This window comes from Panicum virgatum, chromosome 9N, assembly GCF_016808335.1.
Source record: "Panicum virgatum strain AP13 chromosome 9N, P.virgatum_v5, whole genome shotgun sequence".
NCBI lineage: Eukaryota > Viridiplantae > Streptophyta > Magnoliopsida > Poales > Poaceae > Panicum > Panicum virgatum.
This window is the reverse complement of record NC_053153.1, coordinates 2,383,462-2,398,283: the sequence shown is the minus strand read 5'-3', so window position 1 is coordinate 2,398,283 and position 14,822 is coordinate 2,383,462. Positions and strand designations below refer to the sequence as shown.

At 43.1% G+C, this 14,822-nt stretch overlaps 1 long non-coding RNA gene across 1 annotated transcript; it reads left to right on the top strand.

Moving 5' to 3' along the window:
- The first annotated feature begins 324 nt into the window (after positions 1–324).
- On the top strand, positions 325–1,024 carry LOC120693554. Its single transcript, XR_005683020.1, has 2 exons — positions 325–490; positions 639–1,024. It is a non-coding gene; the product is annotated as an uncharacterized LOC120693554 (long non-coding RNA).
- Positions 1,025–14,822: the final 13,798 nt, after the last annotated feature.

Sequence of the window (14,822 nt, the reverse complement as noted above, 5' to 3'; positions counted from 1 at the left end):
CTCTCGGTGTCCTTTCTTCTTGGTTCATTTACCTGTCCTTTTCGTTACCAATTTAATTACCTTAACTCCTTCACGACATCACCATTCAAATAGCCACTGGGGAGAGATGGCAAACCACACCTACAACACAACACTTCTTTCAGAGAGTTGCAGAATCAGCTATGATGAGAAATGCAGCTGCAGACACACGAGAAGGTATCGGCAGATTGTGGGAGATTCATAGGTAAAATCAGATCTCCCTAGCATCTGCCGATAACTTCTCGTAGGTCTTCAGCTGGATCAAAGAGTTTATGTATAATTCCATAGCTTACGTGACAGCATGTCTTTTCTTGACAAATAGTAGGGTATATGCATTTGACAGGTTACAGGTAAGCTTTTTAACAAGACTCTAAAAAGCAAATGCTTCTGCTACACCTCCTGCAGGAATTTTCCACCAAGAAATCAACGAGGTAGCACAGTTATGCAAATGCTAACAAGCAGTCTGCCATAAGTGAGTAACAGCTAATAAACTATGTTTTTCTCGTTTGTACAAAGTTACAATTTCTTTCAGTTTATTTAGATACCGACAACTTTAGTCAATCAACAATAACAAAATGAGGTTGTCTCAAGTTAATATCTGACTATGGTTCATATGGTAGACTGATTTCAGGTGGAAGCTGTTTATCAGCAATTATGTAAACTAGAGTTGAGGGGAAGTTACAGTCTACTGAGGTCAAGAGCTATGTTGGCACTTATTAACAGAAGAGAAAGTAGATCCTTTGGCAGGGCGGTACCGGGTCAATGTTCTGAATTAATGTTTACTTGGAATGGACTAATAGCTCTGTTATCATGCCGCAATGAAAATGTACGCACTGCTATTTAGCTGAACAAAATTTTATGGTGGTGTCACACACGATCTCATGAATATGTCTGAGTGGCAGCCAGTAATCGGATAAGGCAACCATTCAGTGAAACTGTTGTAAAAAACTTGCTCAGATGCCATACTGGCAACGTGAAAGAAATGATCCCCTGGCCATTGAAACAACCTGACTTGTGCCTCTAGACTCGTCAGTTCTCGACTAGTTGAACAACTCATGCGTAGAGTGACATCCACCACCTCGCTAATTTTCATACTCCATGTGGTTGAAATTTCACAACAACGGGAAACGAATGGGGGGACCTTGACATACACTGCAGATACCCAATGGCAGGGAGACCTGACCTCCAACCGCGGAGCGGCTGGCACTTGTCGAGGTGCCTGCGACGCTAGCGGATAATCACTCTGTTCGGCAGCTCTAGCAGCCTCCAGCCCAATAGTGTTTTCCTCTCAGATTGTTCTAGCACCAGCTTCCAGCCACCAGCCACCAGCCAGTCAACAGTATTTTTATCTTACACCACTCCAGCCACCAGCTCTAGCTCCAGTCCAGCGAATAGAGTGGCAGCGTCTCCCAAGCATCTTTGCCGCCGCCCCCCCCCCCCCCCCCCCGAAATTGGTAAGGCGATACGAACTTTGCGGCTAACAGTCTACAAATCCTTGTGGTTTCTAGCTTTGCACACTGCAAGAAGTACTACAACGGGTTGGTTAAGTAACCTTTATAATTCCATCCAAATCTGTTCATGATCCACAAACTATTTTGTAGTAAAAAAACGACTTTACACTGTCAAACCATTTGAAAATCCAACTTTTCCTGAAAGTTTAATGACGAGGATTATGGCTTTGTTGGGTTCTTCACCTCTCGAACTATGTGATCCCGCATGCGAACTATGTGATCTCTCGTGTTTGGTTTGGGCGTGAAAAAAGTTTGGTGAAATTTTTCGCAGATTTGACTACTAATTAGAGAAATTAAATGAAGTCTAATTACAAAACTACCTCCGCATATGGTACTATAGCAGTTAATATATTTAATAAGGCCTTTGATCGTAAGATTAGAAGATGATTAGAGCATAGTTACTGTAGTATTATTGTATCTAATCATGGACTAATTAGACTCATTAGATTCGGCTCGCAAATTGGCACCTATTTGTGATTTTTTTTTTGCAAATAGACCTCGTTTAATAAGCCATGCATGTAAGATTTTTTGGTGAAATATATCACGATATTAACTAAACATAAGGTGATACAAACAATGCGCATGGACAGGTTTTAAGACCAGCCCCCCCAAAAAAAACCATCCTCAGGAACGACGAACTAACTACCCACCCCACCCCACCTGATGCAAAGCCTAGCTTCCAAATGATTCGGCTTGGTTGATCTTCGCTTGTTGATAATCACGTACGCCTTCTGGTTCGAGGTAATCGCTTCAGCGATGGCAGCAGAACAGACAGTAGTTAACTCCGTCGCGTCCGCCGTGACCGGCGAGTTCGCCGGCAGGGCGCTCTCCGGGCTCATCGGCAAGTTCGGCAAGCAGGCTACCGCCGACGAGAAGCTGCAGCGGCTGGAGATGCTGCTCATCAAGATCCACAGCGCGGTCGAGGCGTCCGAGAAGCACGCCGTCGAGAACACCTGGCTGATCCGGTGGCGCGACAAGCTCAAGGACGCCACCTCGGAGGGCGACCAGGTGCTTGCCAGCTTCAGGAGTCGAGCCAGCGATGCTCAAGCCGCCGCCGGCAACGCCGATAAGCCGCACGATGGCGCATCTTCTTCTACTACCAGTACTGCTTCTCCTGCTACAGCTACAGCTACAGGTACTGCTCTGTCTTTCACCAGGATTGCTCTGTCGGGAATGGCGCAGGGCATCCACAGCGCTAGAATGATGCTCTTCCCGAGCGAAGACGAGGGCATGGAGAGGCTGAACGCCACGGTGGAGAAGCTAGGACAGCTCTCAGCGGACATTGGGGAGTTCGTAAGGCTCCTTCAGCTTGAGGTCTTGCAAAAGACAGAGCAAAAACAGTTGGAGAAGAAGACGGAGAATGTCGCAGTCGCAGCCCAGGAGGACACCTCCCCGGGGGAAGCGCCGAGTCCCCCGCGCAAAAAGCTCTGGTTCAGGCTCATGTCGAAGCCCCAGGGTAGTAATACGTATAGCTTCGCCGCGATGGTAGACGAGCCGTCCAACGCATCAGCTCCCAGCATGATCAACAGGCTCCGAGGCGCACTTCCTGCGATCTGTACGGCCGTCAAGCAGGCAGAGAACAGCTACCTAAACGACCGCGAGTGGCTAGCATCTTGGGCAGACATCCTCAGAGAAGCCGAGAGACAGGGCAGCGCCGTCCTCCGCGCCACGGTGGAATTTGATGATCAGGAGAACGATGAGCTCTGCAGATTCGTGCGGAGCATGGAGAGCTTGGTAAGAGACGTCTGGCACTTCAGCGCCTTAGCGTCTCTTTGTCCGTCCTACTAGCTTATTGTCTTTGTACTAGTTTGGATTGGATGTCTTCCAATCTCGGAAATGGGTTAAGGCAAGGAAATGCCGATTTTGGGCGCTGCTTTGTTACCCTGTTGTGGTGGGTATCATTTGAAATCTTTTGCAGACCAGGCGGAAGAATAAGAGATGAATTTTCACCTCGGTACAGTTAATGAGCAAATCCATCCTGTATGAAAACTAGGCTATCAACCCGTGCTCCCACACAGACTAATTAGAGTTATTCTAAAAATAAATTATACAAATATTAACTATAATTATCTGTCTCACGCACTCTCATCTATTGAATATTCTAACGCATACTATAAAATATACAATATATTTCATTTGCAACACACCTCCATGCGTGTTTGATATATATATTTAATTAAACTATTTATTTATGAATTAGTGTTTTTATCTCTTTCATCGTATATGAATACACATGGACACTTATCGCGGGTAGTATATGTGCAAGAAAACAATATTTCGGTCTGTCGAAATGTTGCACAAATACGTCTCTTTGCTGCAGGCTAGGGGGGAATAAATTTGGATAAGAGAGCCATGTGCACCATACCGCAGATGGACGTAGAGATGATCCCTCGCTACATCAGCTGCAAGAGCATCCTGCTTTGAAAAAGGGTGCAATTTTATGACTTTGCAAGGTTCACCATCTGCACACAACAGGGAAAACCAGGATCAGAAATTTAGCAGCAAGCAAACACAATAAAATTGAAAGTGACTAGTTGTAGCTATAGGATGATGCAGCACCACCTGTGCATAAATCCTGGGAAAGAAATCCAAAACCATTCGCATTAGCACAAAACCTGCGATATTTTGGGATAAAGCCACACGGATCAGGCTAACCTGGGGCTCGGTAATGAGGCGGGCCGCTGGCACATGGGGCGTTAGAGCCGGGAGGACAACGAAGGTGACCTACGAGGTCGACTATGTAGCCTGAAGGAGATACACAGCTCATGCTGCATCGCCACCTGAGATCTGCTCTATGGAGTATGGAGGGAGCTCGTGATGTGGGAGGGATTCGATCGACAATGGCTTACCGATATGCGAGGGGTAAAGGGCCATCCCCGGCCCTGCCGCCTGATTTCACCTTGCTGTGCAGCCAACTTAGAAAGAACAGGGAAGAGAGAATGGGAGGATTATAATGAACCATCAACGGTGGATAGAGAGTGGAGGCCTGTTTTTATTGATTAGGAGTTTTTATGGTCTTGTTTCAGGTATTTACACCGAATGCTACCAGAGTTTTATTGCTTCAGATTTAGTGCAATAGGAGTAAATGAATACCTTGATTTTAGGGAAGCGGGATTCTAGGAGAAAATTGATGCTTTGGTTTTACGGAAGTGGGATTTTCATCACGGAGCGTGTTGAATACTATTCAACACCGTAAATTAGAAGCCATTATGCACTTTTAATTACATTGATGTTGCGAGTCACATGGTGGTGGTGAGGAAGTAATAACCTGGGTGGCTTTTACTCGCTGGAGTTGGGCGGCGCCGGCGGGGGGTGTTGAATAGACAATAGGTATATATATATATAATGATAAAAATAATAATTTAGAATTTTATATTGATATACTTTAATATTTTATTATAATTATATAATTTAGATTAATATTTAGTGGTTACTTTAACTTTTAATAATGATTTAATTTGATAATTTATATGCAAATTTAGGGGCCATTTTGTATTATTGTTTTAATAGCATAGGTGGGTAATTTATACAAAGATTAGGGGTTATTTTTTGATTTTTTATAATAGTAGAGGTGGGTAATTTAGATACATATTTAGGGGGTTACTTTAGTCTATTTTATAATGGCAGGGGTGACTAATTTATTAGAAAAGATAACACATCCAATGACTATTATGATTAGAGTAGTTAGATGGATGGCAAGATGTTTCTGATTTTTGTGAGAATTTTTAGAACTTCTCTATTTTTTTTTAAAGTGTCCACCTAGGATCCTAGTTAGCTTCACGTGGAGGCTTCAAAGAAACCTCTGATTAGTAATAGTAAGACTATAACAAAAGGATGGTAGGAAACGGTAGCGATCAATCTATCCGAAGGCCCGCCCAGGACATCTGATAAGGCAGCAATCATCAGAACTAGTGTTTTGCGCGCGCCCATGCGCATGGACAAGCACAGAATTTAGGAGATGAATGTGCTGAAACTGAAAGTACGAAAAAGTAGCAAGTACTCCCTCCATCCAAAAAATAAGTCATCTTAAAGATTCTAGGATAAATTAACAAAAAAAATCATATTTACTCCTATTTATTACCCATATGTGAACTACTAATTGATTATTGTTTGCACATGCACTTTCTAATGCACTTTCTAATTAGAATAAGATGACTTGTTTGTTTTATAGATAGAGATTGTATAACGTATATTATAACCGCGGATCTGATTGGACCGACTAAATCATGTACGTCAAGATATGTCTTCGTTTGATAGGCCGTAGCAGGGAAAGACGCAGAGCAAGAATAAGCCAAATAAAGAATCCAACAAAGGTACATGGGGAAATCGCGAGGAGGTAAAAAATCCCGCAGCAATCTCCCATACAAGAAACCGCAGCAACACTGCACAAAAATCTCAAGGAAAAGAAACAAATTTAAGAGGGTGTTTAGTTGGTGAAAAATTTTGGCAAATTTTTTTTGCTAAGAGGATCTTACCGTTTAGGAGTGGTAGATATAGATTAATTATAAAACTAATTACATATCTCGCCTAGAAATCACAAGGCGAATCTAACGAGGATAATTAGAGGGTAATTAATACATGAATCGCATATGGTTACTGTAGCATTAATGTTGCAAATTATGGATTAAGTATGCTCATTAAATTTATTTTGCAATTTACAGCCCATCCGTGTAATAAGTTATTTTGCGTCTATATTTAATATTTCCTGCATGTAAGATTCTCTTTGATGTATAGGTGAAAAATTTTGAATGGGGAACTAAACAGGGCAACAAGAGAGGAGGAAGGTGGAGGGATCGAAGGCAATAGAGACTTAACCTAGAAGGAAAAGAACAACAAAAGAGAATTATTCAATCGGCGTCGGATAGAATTTAGAGCGCGTTTAGTTCCCAAAAATATTTTGGGCAAAGATTTTTTGCAACGTTTACAACACAAATTATGAGGATTACATATTGAAAGGAATCTAGGCCCCTAAGTGGGTTTTGGTGTTTGACGACAAAACCATGTACGCTTAATGTGTTGATTGAGCATGTGTGCAGGAGTTACGGTTGGATAAACGTTTGAGAATGATGAAGTACGCCCCCTCAAAAAGGAAATGAAAAAGCGGTGTGGATATAAACTCTAGAATTAGATTTTTGATTTATGAATTGAGTATAGGGACGCCGTACTATCAAGGGGGACGTTGATTCAAAGGTTGTGACTATGTTCTAGTGCTCAAGGAACCTAAACAAATCCTATGAGAGATCTCTATCACACAAAATCCAAAAAGAAGTAGTCGTTAGTGAGTTTGTGAGCTGAGTCCGGATTGTCCGGACTTTAGCCCAGATAGTCCAGGTGTCCGGAGTATCCGGACATCTTTCTCGGAGTATCCGGGTACCTTTCAGCCAACGGCTATTTTTCAGAGTGAGGGGTATAAATACCCCTCTTACTCCCTCTCTCACCCTCTCTCTTGCTCATTTCGTATCAGACCAAGTGCTAACCCTAGAACAAGCTCTCTCACTCCCTCCCTTTGATTCTTGAGAGATTTCTTGAGGGATTCAAGTGAGAGACTAGCAAGAGAAGAGATTCGAGCTAGTGAGCATCCATTCCATCCCTTGAGCACTAGTTCTTCATCGAGTCCGCGGATTCAAGTCTATTACTCTTGGAGCTTTGAGCTCCTAGACGGCTAGGCGTGCTCGTGAGTGCTCAAGCTGCATTGTGAGCTCCACGGGAAGTTTGTAAGCTTCATTCCTTTCTGAGGAATCCATAGTAAGTGACCTCGGGCTTGAGCGTTGGTCTCGCCCTTGAGTGAGGAGCATAGAGGTTCTTGAGCACCGTCTCTTGAACTCATCCTCAACGGAGACGTAGCACCTTCGGGTGTGAACTTCGGGAAATAAATTGTGTGTCATTTGTTATCTCTTTACTTATTTACTTGATATTTGTTTGCAAGTCAACTTTGTTAGGGTTTGAGGTCGATCTACTTGTTTACAAGGTTCTTGTCTAGTTTGCCTGGTAGAACTGTCTTAAAAGCACATACTGGTAACCTCTAGTTCATTCGATTCAAGTTACACACTTCATTTATCTATTTTTGAGCACGTTGCACTATGACCCGAATAGTCCGGGTTTCTCACCCGGATAGTCCGGAGTATCCGGACCCAAACCCCGGACAGTCTGGGTCACCTGTTACTGATCAGATTTTAAGTGTTTTAATTTCAGATTTAGCCTATTCACCCCCAATCTAGGCATCATCAAATCCTCTCAATTGGTATCAGAGCAAGGTTCTCCATGTTTGAGCTTAACCGCTTGGAGAACAAAAGAAGATGTCGGGCGAACACTCTCCCGATTGTCCCATCAATCTGACGGGTGAGGACGATAAGGACTATTGGTATTTCTTAATGTTCACAGAATAATTGGCAAGCACACAGAAGATACTGTTGTAGCACTTCACCCGGAAGTATTCAGGGTATCGTAATTTCCACAGGGAATGAATGTGTAACGACCTTCAAGCTAGTTTAACCCAGGAGAACAAGAAGTAGGAGAGCTTTGGGTAGCGTGGTTTATCTAAAGATAAGGATCAAGGTAAGGTAGACTTAGGCTTTCACTCGTTTACTTTGGGCACCAGTCTGACCCAGGTACTGTTAGGGACCTCCGGCTTGTTGCTCTACGCCGTACCCGGACAGGGGGGAGTGCACTAACCATGAAGCAGGTTCGTAGCGGACCGACAGGGCTGTCACCACCTGCGGTCTACCCCGCAATATTGTAGAGTACGAGGCAAACAAAGGCAATCTAGGGCCTATATAACATGTCTAATCCTTCGATTACTACTCTAGCGGCGTATAGGGTTACCCATCTTTATCAGGGGCCCTCTACCAGAGCATACGTTACAAGAACGTACGATGAACCTGTAAACGAATAAATAACTTAAGAATACTAAACCAAGAACTTAACAGAAGATACTCCGAATACTTAAGTGATTCGTACCCGTCGAGGTACAAGACAAAGAGAGGCCGACAAGTCCGGCTCTTCTCCGACCCTCCTCCTCGCACACTCCCTACTCTAAAGATACAAGTGGAACACTACTACTACTTCTCCTCCTTGAAGTGTATGAAAATGAAATGGGAATGGTGAATTGACTTGAGAGGGGTGAGTGGAGGCCCTTTTATAGCTTGGAGAGGTCGGTTCCCGGGTGAGAAAAGGGCGGAACGCTGGTAACCGACGTTGGGATGGCGGTGGAGACTTTCCTTCCAAAGATGAGGGGGCCGGGAGCCCGTCTAGGTTCGGCCGAACCTGGGGTTCGGCCGACACCCCACTGCCGCCTCTAGCCACCGTCCTTTGCAAGGTCACTGGTAGGTGGGCCCTCTTCAGTATATGTCGGTGCCGGGGGCTTCATTCGTCGGTTTGCTCTGTCTTGTGGGCCCTCTTTGTAAGTGTGATGCAGGATTGGATATTCTATGCATTCGTGTTGCGTCTTTTGTATGTTTTTGCCTTATTCCGCGTATGGGTGCCTGCAATCCAAGAATCACCAAAACTCGTGGAAATGGTTAGCGATAAGCCCTATTACTACTTTTGGTGTTTAAATGTTATGAAAAACTGTAGGAGTTGACGACTTTATTTCTGACTTAAGGACCGTCAACAACACCCCCACACTTACCTTTGCTTGTCCTTGAGTAAAGAGGCGAAGACTAAGGTGGATGCAACTCCTTTGAAGAATCATGTATACAAGTTATTCCAAGTTTTTCTCCCAGACTTGTGAACTTTTTAAGTGTCTACCATACTTATCTTGATAATTGAAACTTGGAATGGTTTAAACTTCAGGTTCCTTAGTCTCCCGTACTCAGATACTTGGGTTTTATGAATTTTTAAAATCAAACATAGCTTAGCTCCTCAGTTTGTTCTCTCAAATCTCTCTTTTTTTTGCTTTTTTTTTGAATTCCTCACCAAGGCAAAGTGTTGCCTTCTTTTTCTCCTACCTCTAAAAAGGCTTATGTGGAGCTCGGGGTAGGGAGAAAGTTGAAGGTATACTTGTTCCTCATATGTTGCTAAGTCAAAAACTGGATCCGAAGGAGAAACAAGTCATAAACCTTGATCAAGATGTGCATGTGTGTGAATATTTTTGTATGGATGGTGTGTGGACTCCTTTCATGAACTATCTCTCTCTTTCTTTCTTTGGACATGGGCTATCTTTCTCTCTCTCTCTTTTTTTGAATACTTGGACCTTCATGTGTCCAACTCTCTTTCTCTCTTTTTTTTATATATACTTTGGACCTTCATGTGTCCAACACTTTTTTTTCATCATGCTTTCTTGAGCATGGCATTTATTTCTTTTTGCACAGCCCATGTCCTTCGTCTTGAAATGATAACTTGGAGAGAGTAGTCATGAATAAAATGGAGTTTTATTTACTGGGATGAAAATGGATGGATGGGTGAAATGTTATCGCGCAACTTCCAGTGTAAAAGTTGGCAGAATATATGTGGGGTGTACGTGATCTTGATCATGGGAGTATGAAATGTATCTCACCAAGGGTCACAACAATTTGACAAAGCTCAATGAGATAACAAGTTGCATATGTAGAGGGTTTTCAATTTCGAACAACATATGACCTTGGATAGGAATTTCATAAACAAATGAGGAGCCATGCTGTTGAATTTTTAAATTTTATAAAAGAAATCCTAAGTACTTTGCAAGGAAGAACTAGGTTCCATTCGTTTTAACCATATCTCAAAAGTCAATTATTAGATAGCATGGGTTCCCTATCATGTTTTAGTTTACAAGAACAAGGTGAAATTCGAGGAATAAAGAGTATGTAAGTTTATCATAAAGCGCATGGAGTGCATGAGATGATTGGCCAGGTTTATTGAGTTCAATTTTAGTGATTAGCATTAAAATCAATTAAACCCAAAGACTTAGGGAGTATGAGGAGTGTGTTTGCACAAACCATCATTTGAAGAGGAAGAAGAGGTGACTGAGGGAAATCAGAGTTGGTTTGATCGAACCAGAGGTTCGGTCATCCCTCTCTGGATCCCATCTGTCCTGTTCTTCACCGTGCAGGAACGGCGATGTTGTGCAACATGTTGGGGGAGAGATCTTAAATGAGTTTGCAAATGGCGTCTTTGAAAGATCTCCCCCACACTTATTCTTGTACCTGCTTTTATTCAAAAGGAAGACAATACAAACAAGGACTCTACTGGTTTTGAATTACCGGGGAGTCAAATTTTTATTGAGGCAAGGTGCATGAAATGCTTAAGTGCCTAAGTTTCTTTTTATTATTATTTTCATTATTTGTATTTGTATTTTTTTTATTTTCTTTGTATTATGGCAAACTAGGCATCAAAGGTAACTTTGCAGGGTGAAGAAATGAATGAGGATGCACAAGGTATGTGGAATCTTTACCTGATGGAACTTATCAATCGCTGAACAAAGATGCAAGAGTTAAGCTCTATATTCATAAAGCCAAACTTTGCACTTCATTCTGCTTGGCTCCTTGTGCGTCTGTCTCCCTCTTGGACAAAGGAGGGCTGTATGAGTGTTAGGGTGTTCACGCTGCTCCTTGGTTGCATTCTTTTCATTCCCTACAAAAGGTTAGTGGACAACAAATATTCAAGAAATGCCTATTTTTTTTCTTTGAAAGTATTCCATCATTTTTTTTTATTTGTTGTTCACATCCATGGTTAATTAAGATCATATTCCAAAGTTCAAATTGCATGGATCCCAGGTTGCTTGCCATTATTTTATTTCATTTTTTCTAAAGAGAGATATTTCCTCTTTTTGGTTATCAACAGATATTTATCTCTTCTTTTTTTTGTTGTTCACCAAATTTGTATTTTTAAATAAGGCTGGGATAAAACTTGCACAAACGTAAAGGAGCATTTTGACACTAGACTCATAGTGCACCCTGGGATGGTGATCTGTGCTTCCCTTGCATGTTGTGCAACTTTTATTGGCTTGCCTCCCGCGCCTTTGTTTATCTCCATCATGAACTTGAGGACTTACCTGTCAAATTTTGAAAATTTCCTACAGGGGTTAGTCCACAAAAAGATATGCATCCAAAGTTCATGATAGTATTAACTCAACGGTTCATTAACCAAACTCGACACCATATCTAATTTGATAAAAGAAGGTTGTTTTAACCTAAGCACCATGCTTAATTTAAAAAGCCTATGGATGCATCTAGCTAGAAGACATCCAAACCAGAGCATATGAGCAAAAATAAAGGAAGCATGAATTTCGAAGATCAAGTTATGTTCAAAAGGAGACTGGTGAACTCGGAGTTACATACCTGGGTGCACTTACCACCTGCATGTAGGATGGATGTCTCGATATTGATATTGCTTGCAGTGGCGGCATGGTCATACTTGGTTGTCGATGACTCCTCCATTTTTTATGCGAGCTGAAGTGAAGGAGGACGCATAGACCATGCTGACTCAGGTGACAGCAAGGCTGGGTCACACACACGACTAGTGTGCAGGAACCCTAGGCCTTGGTGGCATGCTCCATTGGCACGATGATTGGAGGCGCAAAATACATCTCCTTTCGCATGTGCGAGTGGGTGCTAAAATGGAGTGGAGGGGTCAAAGCCTCGGACCAGAAGAGAGGCATTCCTTTGGTGTGTGAGCTTGGGCTACTTAGAGCGGATGAGGACTCTGGTGAGGCTTTGCAAGCGTGTGCGAGAGCAAGGATGGGTGGAGCTAGGCGGCAGAATGTTTTTCTTGCTGATGTGTAAGGCCACAGCTTGAAGGTATGTGCACATGACGGCCTTTTGACTTGCGTGGATCTTGCTGGCTCATCTCACTCCCTTCCTAGCTCACTTCTTTTTTGTTTTCTTTTTTTTCTTCTTCTTTTCATCATTTCATTTTTTCTCTTTTTTTAAGAAAGTGAGAGCTGATCCTTCTGTAAACTAGGATACTCCTTGAATAGAACTTGAAGTGATTTGCCCACCAACTTCCCCCACACTTGAACTTTTGTGTGTCGGGACACCAAGAGTCAAGTGTGTGGTGTTGGTGTTTCCTTCAGAGTAATCCCCAGCATCTAGTTGGAGCAGTTCCCATGTTCTTGGGCGTCTCATGTCCTTCGTTCTTTTTAATCTTAACCTGAAAGGGTTAGCGACCAAAAATACTCGAAGGTGCATACTGTCTTACAAACATGCTCTTACTTTTTTTAGAGATGGATTTTTTTAATATAAATAGTTGGGTTATCTCCCGGTAGTGCTTTGTTTAAGGTCATAAGCTTGACCATGGGGCTTCTTCCTGCAGCTAATATTGGTGATGTAGTTCCCACCTTCACCACCATTTGTTGATTGCGTTCGAGTTGCAAGGTTAGTGCCATAGTGCTTCCACGAAACCTGCTATGCTTACGATAAACGAAAGCATCTACAGCCATCCTTCTATACATTTTACTAGGAGAGATCAAGAGGTGGTTGGAATCCTGGTGGGAGCACGTGGCACTAGGAGAGATGGACTCTGGTGATTCCTTATGTGGGCATGAATCTTGAGGAAATTCAAAGTTTTCTTGCCAATTTGTGGACTCTTCTGTCTTGGATTCCAAAGTCTGAGGGATGTCCATGGCACAAAAGTTCTCCTTTTCAAGAGATACTAAGTGAAACATTGGGCCAGAGGGACAAGGCTTAATCTTACTCGAGGGTGATGGAGGTTGTTCAGTTTCATAAAGATGAGAGATAGGGTTAGATGAAACGAACAGGGATACGAACTTCACTTCCTCGAGCAGATCGTGGTTAACATGAAGCTCCTCCATTGGAGTTTCTAAGCAAGGGTTTGGAGTGGCAAAAGCATTTTCCCTAAATTCATCATTGAAGCTCCTTTGTGAAGATTTTTGAAGAAATGTTGGTAACTCAAAGGTTTCTTCCTGATCGTCTTCTTTTTGAATGAAAGGTTTAGCATCTTTTTCTAAAGAAGACTCAGGAGTTTTGGCTGGGAAAATGACTTGCACTTCGTCAACTTGTTCTTCTTGGGGCATAGATTCGGCGAAAGAATCCTTAGACCGAAGGATTGGTGAGCTAAAATCTCTACCCCCAAGAGTTACGTCCAGGGTTCCTGATGAGGAGATGATTTGGAACAACTTCTCGATGGGTTGCCCGATTAAAACATCGAAGTCTTGGACTTCAAAGCCGTGGAAATCCAGGGCAATTTCTGCTTTTTCGTACCAAACAGGTACGTTGTGCAAGATTCCGATCCCTTCAATGGTGGAACGAGGTCCAACCCATAGGGATCTCAAGGTTGGGAGCAAAGGATCGTCGCTCAGATGGCTAAGCACAAAAGATACATACATGATGTTTGCTCCAACCGTAGGACTATAGAGAACTGAGATAGTAGTTCCTTGGATGAAACAGGGAAGGGAGTACGATGGGTTTTGGATCCGAATTGCTTCGGGTGACATTTCCCCTTCGTGTTCCCAATCACTGTTCATAACAGCCATTACCCCTTTGACTGCCTCTTTCAGGGAGGCTATATCCGGAGGGGGTATGGGTTCTTTAGGAACTGGTGGTCTCTTCTCATGAGGATACATTGAGGTGTTTTCAAAGTTTTGAAAAACGTCCTCCTCGATGTTGAAAGGAAACTCTGGAGGTTGAATTTCTTCTTCCTCTGTTGTTTCTGGTTCGGGGGAAGGTTCAGTGGTTGGCTCTAGGTGAGTGGGAGATCGGGATGTAGAATCAACCAACATAACTTCCTCATGTCTTGAGGATCCCGCTGCTGGAAGGGTTTCGGTGATGGATGTGTTCTCTAGAATACGATCCAAGAGAGCTTCTCCTTCGGCTGTGGTTTTATGTGCGAACGACCCTCCTGCGGTCATATCAAGCTGTAGGGCAGATTCCTTGCTAAGCCCTAACCAAAAGTGTTGAAGCAGCACATGGTCAGGGATAGACAAGTTTGGGCCAACATGAGTTAGCTTGGAAAACCTGGCCCAGGCTGCACCTATGGACTCCTTCTCATCCTGACGAAAGTCGAGGATCTCTTTTCGTAGGGAAGCAATGCGAGCAATCGGGAGGAACGCAAGACAGAACCTATCTCTTAGCTCTTCCCATTCTTCGTTTACCTTCCCTACGTTATGGTCGTACCATTGTTTCGCTCTCTCAGCAAGGGAGAAAGGAAACAACTTCCAACGAAGTGTTTCTTGTGCCATGCCTGCGATTGACAGACATGAGCACAGTTGCTCGAACTCTCGTAGGTGGTGGTAGGGGTTTTCATCATCAAAACCCGAGAAGGATTGTTCCCGAACCATGGCTATGAAGCCAGGGAGGAGTTCAAAGCTGGAAGCTGTGATTGGCTTCGAAGATTGTGGTGGCTCTGCGAACTCGCCCTTGG